The sequence below is a fragment of the Camellia sinensis genome, chromosome 10, assembly GCF_055761805.1.
Source record: "Camellia sinensis isolate YWXY chromosome 10, ASM5576180v1, whole genome shotgun sequence".
Taxonomy (NCBI): Eukaryota; Viridiplantae; Streptophyta; class Magnoliopsida; order Ericales; family Theaceae; genus Camellia; species Camellia sinensis.
Genome location: NC_138970.1, coordinates 119,509,949 through 119,520,114, shown reverse-complemented (window position 1 = coordinate 119,520,114; position 10,166 = coordinate 119,509,949). Strand labels below are relative to the sequence as shown.

General features: G+C 25.9%; 1 long non-coding RNA gene across 1 annotated transcript; it reads left to right on the top strand.

The window, feature by feature from the left end:
* Positions 1-9,110: 9,110 nt before the first annotated feature.
* LOC145801711 (uncharacterized) lies at positions 9,111-9,961 on the top strand. The gene is made up of 3 exons (XR_014343355.1): positions 9,111-9,204; positions 9,516-9,585; positions 9,666-9,961. It is a non-coding gene; the product is annotated as an uncharacterized LOC145801711 (long non-coding RNA).
* Positions 9,962-10,166: the final 205 nt, after the last annotated feature.

Genomic DNA, 10,166 nt, shown 5'->3' with positions numbered 1-10,166 from the left:
GGTAAGCAATGTTTTCAAAACGGTCCGTGAGGGAACCGGAAAAAAGTGCGGGTGGGCGGCTTATCCGTTTAATAGTTGAGTCAAAGCAGTTGAATTGTGTCTCATAATTAATATTATATAATTAAAAAATATAATTATAAATTATAAATAAATAAAAGTATATATAAATAATTAAATAAAAATAAAAATTGTTACATAGTATTTATTAATAATATTTAATAAAGTCATAATTGATAAAAAAAAAAAAAAAGTCACTTATTTTAAAGAAATTAAATGTTTTAAACATTCTCTCCAAATAAATTGATTGAATGTTAGGTTTAATTTTAGAGGGAAATGAAATTTTCAATCCTCCCTCCAATTAATATGTTTCAAATAATTTGATTGAATTCCACGTAGAATTTTGTAGGTTCTCTTTGAAAAATCTTTTTCTATAAATAGAAATAGACTTTCATAATCTTCTTCCTTATGAGAAGAGCCTCTTGAAATAAGAATTTTTAATCAAAATTTTGAAATATATTTATATTTATATATATATAAATATATAAGAAAGAAAAAAGAATAAACAAAAAGGTAAAACAAAACAAAAAAAAACAGACCGGTCCGACCCTCCTAACCCGATTTGGGTCACCGATTTTCACTGATTTTGCTCCCACTCTGAGTTTAGGGGGTTGACCAGACCGAAACAAGGCCCAGTTCCCAGTCCAAAGGCCGGTCCAGTTCGAGTTTGAAAACATTGGCAGTAAGTGCTACATGAATCAATTAATGTATTAATATTAGTTATAATATTACTATTGACCCTACTTATTAATAACATTACAAATATTAAAAATATCTTAAATTATAATTATATCACATCATCAATTGATACATTAATTAGTACACTAATTAATACATATAATATTATTCATTTTATATTGGCTAGTTGGAGAATATAAGGGATATAACAATTTTGTGATTAGTGAAAAGCACTATCGTGTGACGCTTCAGGGGCACAGAATAATTTTTTTCATGGTTGCCGAGGAGGATTTTAGGTAACTATCATGCAGTACACGTCATATGTGTGCGATTTAAATAAAATAAAATATTAATTATAAATTGAGTGACACTCTGGCCTTATTTGGAAATATGTTATTTTAGTAATTTTTTAATTTTTTACGAATAGATGAATAAAAAAATAAAGAGAGTGATATAACAACTTATAATAACTTTTTAACTAAAACTGAAGATTATCAAACGATTCCTCAAATAATAAGAGTCTGAGGGCTAGTTTGGCATGTACTAAATAAGTCAAAAAGTCAAAAAGTCACTAACATCATCTTATTTAAATCACATCACCTCTCTAACACATCACATCAAACCCAACCCAAACCCACCAATAAGTCAAAAAGTGCACTTTTTTAGAACATCCCAAGCCAACCCTTATTCTTTCAACCTCATGTTCAGTCCTCACTTATTTCATTTAACAATTTTTTTTATATATTTTAATTAGAAAAATTAGTGAAAACCCATGTTATATACGAGATGTGAAAAAATTAATAAAATATATTTATATGAAATAATATAAATAGTTAGATTTTTGTATGTAAAATATGAAAATAAATAAAATATTAAAACTTACAATTTAAGTTATATAATTTTATCACAATTTATGTATCAATTTTTATTTTGTCACAATTTCAATAATGTAACTTTCAACCACCTGTTAAAGTTGTAAATTTGGGTGAGTTGAACCAAAACAACCCGAGTAAAACTTGCAAATTTTCAAAGATTTTGCGACATAATTTTAATTTCGTGAGAACCTATGTAAAATTATTAAAAAAAAAAATCGAATAAATTTGAATGTACTTTGACAGAGAAACCAAATAACCTAGGCAATTGAAACAAAATTATATATACAAATATATAAAATTACTTGCTAATTTATTTTTTTTAATAATAATAAGATTAATTAAAATTTTAATATTAATAAATAAAAGCAAATACACCTTTTAAAAAACGGTGGTGCTACATGCACCAATTAGTATACTAACTAATGTACCAACACTAATTATAACGTTATTATTGACCACACTCATTAATCACATTACAAATTTTGAAAACCTCTTAAATTATGTCACATCATTAATTGGTACACTAGTTAGTATATCAATTGGTACATATAGAAATATTTTTTAAAAAGAGATCATGGAATAAGTTGTTATTAAAAAAATTATATTTTATAATGGCATAAAATAATTTAATTATGATTTTTCAAAAAATATTTTAAATTTAAAAATTAAAATAAAATATTTAAATATAATAAAGTTAAATTTCTACAAAATAAATGTATCTATATAAAAAAAAGGATAAGAAAAAAATTTAGAATGGTATTTTTATTTGATCTGAAAATAATTATAGATAACCAATAAATTATCACTTATAACCCTCATTTTTTTTAAATAAAAAAAGATATTTCACAATCCATCACTTTTATTAGAAAAATAACATTTATATTTATTTGTTTTAGCAAAACTCACTTTTTAGCAATTTGAGCCAAAATTTTTCATTTTTTATTTTAGTTTGTTTAATTGACCAGAGAGATTTTTAAAAAAATTAACAAGATCCTCCATATCTCGCATGAACAATAAGAAAAATGTTTGAGTTTCACAAAAAAACCCACAATTGCATTCACAATGATGTAATATCATATGTGTCAACTCTTAATTTGCTATGCATTCAATGACATGGGACCCAACTTCTTTCTCACATCATTGTGGGTGAAAAAGTGTGGATATGTAGGATTGCTGAAACGATAAATTATCACATGTAACTCTCATTTTATTTTTTTATTATATAAAAAAAATAAGTTTCACTAACTATCACTTTTGATAGAAAAAAAAAATGTTTATTTCTATTTAATTTTAGTAAAAGTCACTTCTTAACTATTTAAGCCAAAAAAATTATTTTTATTTTTATTTGTTTAATTGACAATTGAGACAAAAAATAATAATAATAATAAAATCCATTATGTTTGACCATTGTTAAAAAAGTCATTCATTTTCTTATTACTTTTGTATTTTGTTGAAAAAATAGTTGTATTAAAAAAATTTATTGTTTATGTCCTTGTAGTTTAGAAATACATAATTTTTTTTATTTATAAAATTTAAAACCAAAAGTGACAAAAAAATAAAATATAAACTTTTAATAGTGATTAATAATTTGAATACCTGTATTTAATAACATATTATGCTTAGACCAATAATATTATGACACATCATTATGACACTTGTGAATATTGTTTTCATTTTAATTGTAGTAACATAATTTAAAAAATAATTTAAATTTAAAATTTTATTTTATAATTTAATAAAAGATGCATAAACTAAGGAATGAATATTGATTTTATTCTGGTAACATAATTTAAGGAATAATCTAAATTTAAAACTTTATTTTATGAATATAAAATTAATTTATAAACCAATTATATTGTGACACATATTAACAAAAATTAAAAAAATCAAAAAAAAAAGAAAAATAATTGCAACTGTAAGCTTTAATAGGATAACAACGTTTTTCAAATTATAATACTATATAGATTTTGTATGAGGTTTTGAAACACTCATAATATTTCTTCTTAAAGTCATTCTTTTGTAAAATATATAAATAATCTCAATGTCAATCTTATTACTCTTAAATATAAAAAATATGTGTTAATTATGATAATTTTAAATTTGTATTTAAAACTTATAAATCATGGGATAGATCATTATAATTTTAAATTTATGTTGTGCTAATTTTAAATTTAAATTAATAGGTTGTTTTTCATATTTAGTAACCCTCAAATTTGAATTTTGAAATCGATTAGTATACTTTTCTTTTCTTTTTTTTTAAGATTTGATATACTTTCCATTTGAAAGTTATAAATCAAGGAATATTAATTTTTATTTATTTATTTATTTTTGCTTGAATAAGAGTTATCTAATAGAAGATTTTTAAAATTTATAAAAAAAAATTATGAAATTTAAATTGAGAACTTAGAGTTCCCACAAGGCTTGTGGATTAGAAATCTCACTTTTCTTATATAATATATAGATGAGAGACACGTGGCATAAGGACAATCAAGCAAAGATTTGGATATCAAATTCAAATTTCACTTGATATAATAATATATATATATATATATATATATTAGTGGTTTACACACGTAATGCGCGTGAAATTTAAATACAAAAACAAAACATTTATAAATTGTGTACCACTTAAGTAATAAGTCTTTTATCATAGGTTTAAAGTTTGAGTCCCACTGTTCTCATTTATTTAATTTTTTGTTTTAAATAAAAAACAAACACTTAGCAACATAGGAAGCCAAGGTTGTGTTATATTTCAGAATTTGAAATGAAAGGAAAAACATGTTTTTACAAAGTTGTGGATGTATGAATGCCATTTAATAGATAACATGTTTTTTTGTGATAATTCTTCTATTGCCTCTGTTTTGTTTTGTTTATTTATTTATTTTGGTTGGTAGAAGTATTGTGTTTATAGGACTGCGTGTTCCAATTGTTTCACCTTAATTTGGATTTCAATTGGATAGTAATTAAATAAAGTCTATATTTAAATTTGCGAAAAATGTCAGGTACATGCCTCAAATTCATATCAAAATTTATAACTTCTTGCAATTTTAATAGTATACTCATGGGATGTGCACACACTAGTATGTAATACTATTACTATCTACTAGCATATCACCTGTGTTATGAAGAGGATAAAATAATATATCATTTATTAAAAACACGATAATTATTTTTAATTTTTTTATATTTTGTCTCTCTTAAATAAAATTTTATATATAAGTTTAAGTGTTTTGTTTGAAATGTTCCCTTACTATAACATATAGTATATATAGATTAAAATTGTTGTATTGACAATTAATAATTAAAATTTGGATTTTTAAAAAAAAAAGAAGATATAATCCTAATATTTCATTATTTTAGAATAAAAATATATGAATTTTGAAAATTTGTCATATTAGTTTTTGAAGGGGAAATAATTAAAAAAAATTAAAAACTTAATGAGTAAGAAAGAATCATCATAACATGTAAAACCGCTAAAATCACTATTAAACCGGCAAATCATTCAAACTAAAACTGGTTTAGCTTAGTCAGTTAGGTTAAAAGACCATCTAGCTTACACAAAAATTAATTAATTAAAACTTTTAAATTTTATTTTTTTAAAATTTAAACTATTACTAAATATGGAAAGTAATCTATTAATTTAAATTTAAAATTGACATAATATAAATTTAAAATTAAAATAATCTATCCCATAATTTACAAGTTTTAAATATAAATTTAAAATTATCATTATTATCCCATAATTTTTGTATTAAGGAGCAATAAGAGCGACATTGAGATTATCAATATCTATATAATAAGGTAAGACACTTTTTGAAAATGTCTTAAGATGTATGAGAGATACATTTTGAATCAAGGGTTGAGATTATCCTTGACAAGGGTCAAGATAATTTCTTTGTCTTTGCTTTCCCCCCAAAATGTGTCTTTTCACATATCTCTCTCTGATTTTAGCTCCAGCAACTCTCCATTTTTTAGCAACTCTCCATTTTCCTCACTGGTTTTAGCTTCAATTTCTCTCTCGGTTTCGGTTCTACAATCTCTTCACAGGTGACATTCCTATTCTCCTTTGCCCTTTCACTCTTCTAACTTATGAAATGGGTTTGTATTTCTATTTCTCGATTTCTATTTCTATTTCTGAAATGTGATGGGTTGAAAATTTGATGGATTTCATAAAATTCCATCAAATGAGTTGATGGGTTTATATATTTCTGTTTCATTGATGGGTTTTATCAATTGTATTTTGGTTTTGATTTCTATAAAATTGTATTTTGGTTTTGTATTTTGAAATGGGTTATATTTCGATTTTGGTTTCATATTTGTGGGTTTCATCAACTAAACCCATGAGGATTTCAGAAAATTATTGAGTAAGATTTCTATGAGTAAATGGGTGATACCTCATCTATGTGTAGTTGACTGTTTAAACTTCTGTTCCTTTAGCGGTTGATTCTCATCTTTTTGATGGTTTTTGGATTGCAAAAATAATTCTAAAGGGTTTATATAAATTTGTTTCAATACTTAGTTCTTACATTCCCTTGGTTAAACTGGGTAGTACCTGATAGTTAAAGAGCTTTATGAGTAAGACTTGCGATTTTTTTTCAATTGGATGGTGTGCTTTTTAGAAGGAAAATTGTTTCATCTGGTGGAGGGTGTTGTATCTAAACAGGTTTTTCTGGTAGCTGCCAACATTTACAATTATTTGATTAGCTGTGCTTCTAAAGCATGATGAGTATTTCAATTTGAATAACTTGCTATATATATGCATATATATATTTGGGATTGATTATCGGTGTTGCCTAGAAAATTTGGATGTGTCAATGGCCGATGAAGTGAGTTTCTATTTTGGGATTGAAGCATTAGCATACTATTTTTGGTTTGATTTTGTTGCATTGTTCCATTTTATTTTGCACCCTGTTTTTGGTGATAATTTATGGTCAACCAATTTCTGTTTTTTTTTTTTTGGGGGGGGGTAAATTTTCCTAAATTTTAATGATACCTAAAATTATTCAAAGCAGATTGGCTTATGTGTGTTGGTAGCATACAATTTTTTTTAATATATTCCTGTTTCCCATGATTAATTAAATGTTGAGGATGCATGAAATTAATTAATTAATTAATTAGATATAAATCAGATAAAAAACAATTTATGGTGAACATTTTCCTAAATCATATAAAAAATAGAGGAATTTCATTGGCATGCTGATTAGGCCACTAACAGCAAAAGCTGCTGGAGTTTTTTCACATGCCCCAAACCATGGCATCCCAACATGATTATTTTTTTAATTAATTAGCTTTGATTAATAATTATTTATCATCTTGCCAGCCTGAATAAATTAATGATTAAGATTCTTAATACATGTTTTATACAAAAAAAAAAAAAAAAAAAACTATTTAAGACGTTGGGTTATCCTTTTCTTGGTGAAATTTATGGTGAAATTTAACTGTGAAAGTAGTATAATATATATAGGACTTTTCAGCATAGCAGGGGGCATGACCCCTGATGGTCTCACAGTAGGTCCGTTCCTGATTGTCATTACATAGCTAGGAAAGTTGATAGAAAAACAGCTATAAAGGTCTTTACAATTTCAGAGTCAGAAATGAAAAAAATAAGATTTTGTGTTGGGTTACTTTTATATATAATGTATATTCAATATGATCTAACAATCTAAATTATTTTAACATCATTCAATAGCTAATTATTTATATGTGTTCGGTATCTTTGTTCATGCTCATCCAAATTTAATTCAAACTTATGAATTTTTGCTTAAATCCGCACAAGTTCAAAACTATTAGAGAATTTGACAAACCAACAAAGTGACAGACACAACAGACAGTTAAAAACCTTAAACCCAATGAAATTGTTGTTTATAGGCTTGGATAGCCAAATTTGCTGGTTTTTTGATTTTTCCTATCATTACATTTTTATTTTTATTTTTTTGTGTGACTTTTCTGGGTGTCTGATTATTGAAAAAAATAGAGAAAAATTTCATAGCTTCTAGAATTGTGAGGTTGGGGTTGTTGAGTTTGATTTGAATAAATTATTTGTTGGTTGTTTAGAGTTTGATTTTGTTGGTTGTTTAGCCACGCTTGGATGGGTTTAACTCTTTGTAGAGTTCAGTTAATTGCCAATTTAGACAACTTATGTTCAAGCAATGCCTTGATGATAGAGTTAATTACAATCTAAAGTACCTTTCTTACCTGAAAACAAAAAATTAAAAAAAAAAAAAACACTTCAAAAATAAATTTTGGTTCTTTAACTCTAACTTGGAACTTAGTCCTAAATAGATTTGCTTCTTTCTACATCTCCTATATTTTATACTTGCAATTGGATATAGCTTTTTCATATGTAACGTTTTCTTCTTACAATGTAACCTCTCTCCTACAAGATGTGCCTAGCCAAAAAAATTAGTGCCAAAAGTGGCAGACTTTGGACCAAAACTCATCCAACAACCAACTGTATGTACAACATCACTATATTCAAAGGAATTTTGCATATTTAGATTAGCTTAGAATTTGGACTTGCAGTGCCTTCAATTGATGATTGATTAGGAGAAGCGAAAATGTTGTTTTACTTCCATACTATTTATTTGGCAGTTTAATTGACTTTCTTCCCCTGTTTTCCTTTCCCTTATGTTTTAATCTTCTGGAATAAAATGTCACATGAAACTCTAAGGTAGTCTTTGGTTCACTGTAATAAAGTGCAAAGATTCCTTGCACTTCTCATATTTGGTTGACTAAAAGAATAATGAAAAATTCATTGCAATGGGAATCATCATTTACCTCATTCCAATGAATCAAATAAAGTATCAATGAGAGTGAAATGTTTCAAATATGATTAGTGTTCTGATAAATGATTTGGGTTATTTTGCAAAGTAATGTTCTGTGATTTTAGGTTTTTATTTGATTGTTAAAAATTAGAATTATAGTGAGAAAGAAATAGCCCATTGTACTTAAATTATGGCACAATTAAGTAATCAAATAGTCATTATACAACCCATTGGTATTTAAACCCAATTTATTTATAGCACTATTAAATGAGTTATTTCTTCACTACAGGTCTTTGGTGTTTCAACCTCTTCAACAACCTTGGAGTTCATTTTAATTCATATCACAGACCACATTCATATTTTTGGTTATGTATGTTTACTTTATAGTTTATGAATCGAGGCTTAATTTCTCACTTATTATTTATATTTTTTCTCATAATCAAATGCTTTTGTGTTATTTTTTACAGGTGGATGATATGTTAGAGGAAACAGTAATATTAGATCTCTATACTCATTTTTTTATTTAATCTTCATTCCTTATTATAATTTTTCTTTGACCTTTCAAATGCATTTCTATACATACACAGGTTCAATTTCTTCAAAACAGAAATGTCAGTGTTGTGATCCATAATGAATGGGACTTTAATGTCCTCTGTGTTCATGGGGTAAGCCCACTAATCAAATTTATTTGCTTCTCATATTTTTTTTCTTAATAATTTTTGCTTATTTTCTTAAAGGCAAAGGCAAAGGTAAAGGCGAAGGAAAATGAGAAGTTTAAAGGAAAAGGAAAGGAAAACTACTCAAGAAAGGGAATAAAAAATACACAAATGGTATGGTTGTTTTCAAGTTTGTTTTGGAACATGTATAAAGAAAATCATATGATGCATAATCTCTGTGTAATTTATTTTTTATTGTAAAGTTTGTGAAGATGGACATGGTGCTTTTAATGATGTTCAAACTAAATTATGCATCCTTAAAATATTATAAAGGATCTTTTACAAAGATATATAAAATTTTGCAAATAGAAGAGGGAAGTAACTAAAGTTTAAAAAAGATCACAAATAATGAAAGAAGGAAATAAATTGAAAGTGTATTTTAATTAAAATTGTGTTTAAATTATGATCAAGTCAAACTTTTGTAGGATTGGGTTGAAAAAGCTAGAGCTCAAGAGGATAAATAAGACTACGTTGCTCCGATGGAATTGTAATAAGGTATCCTTGGTCCATATTGTTTCAATATTTATTTTTCATATTGTTTCAATATGCTAATGTTATTGCTTTTTAAATATTAGATTATTGTGCATGCTCTTCATTGGAAAAAGTACACATAAGTTGATATATGGACATTTCAGAATGTGATGAAGAACAAGTTTGAAGGTGTCGAAGCGCTTTAGAGGCGGCCAAATACTTTTTGTAAAAGAACAAGTTTGAAGACATTATACGGCTTACATTTTGTAAAGTTGACAAATATTTTGTAAAGTATATCCTTGATGTTAACCACTTTTGTAAAGCTTCCTACTAATATGTACTTCATTGAATTTCTAATATTTTTGTGAAGTGTCTTATCAATGTAAAAGATTAGACCTTATGGATGGTTATTGAGTGTGGATAGTAAAGTGCCCTTGAAAATTCACTAAATTTAGTATCTTTGCATATTTTGGTGGAAGTCACATATGCTTGACATGGATTTTTGTGAAAATTTAGTGTGTATTGTGCAAGAATAATTTATTAGTGGGTTGAAGGAAGATATTATAGTATTATTGCTTCTTAATTTTTATATACTTTAGCTCCCC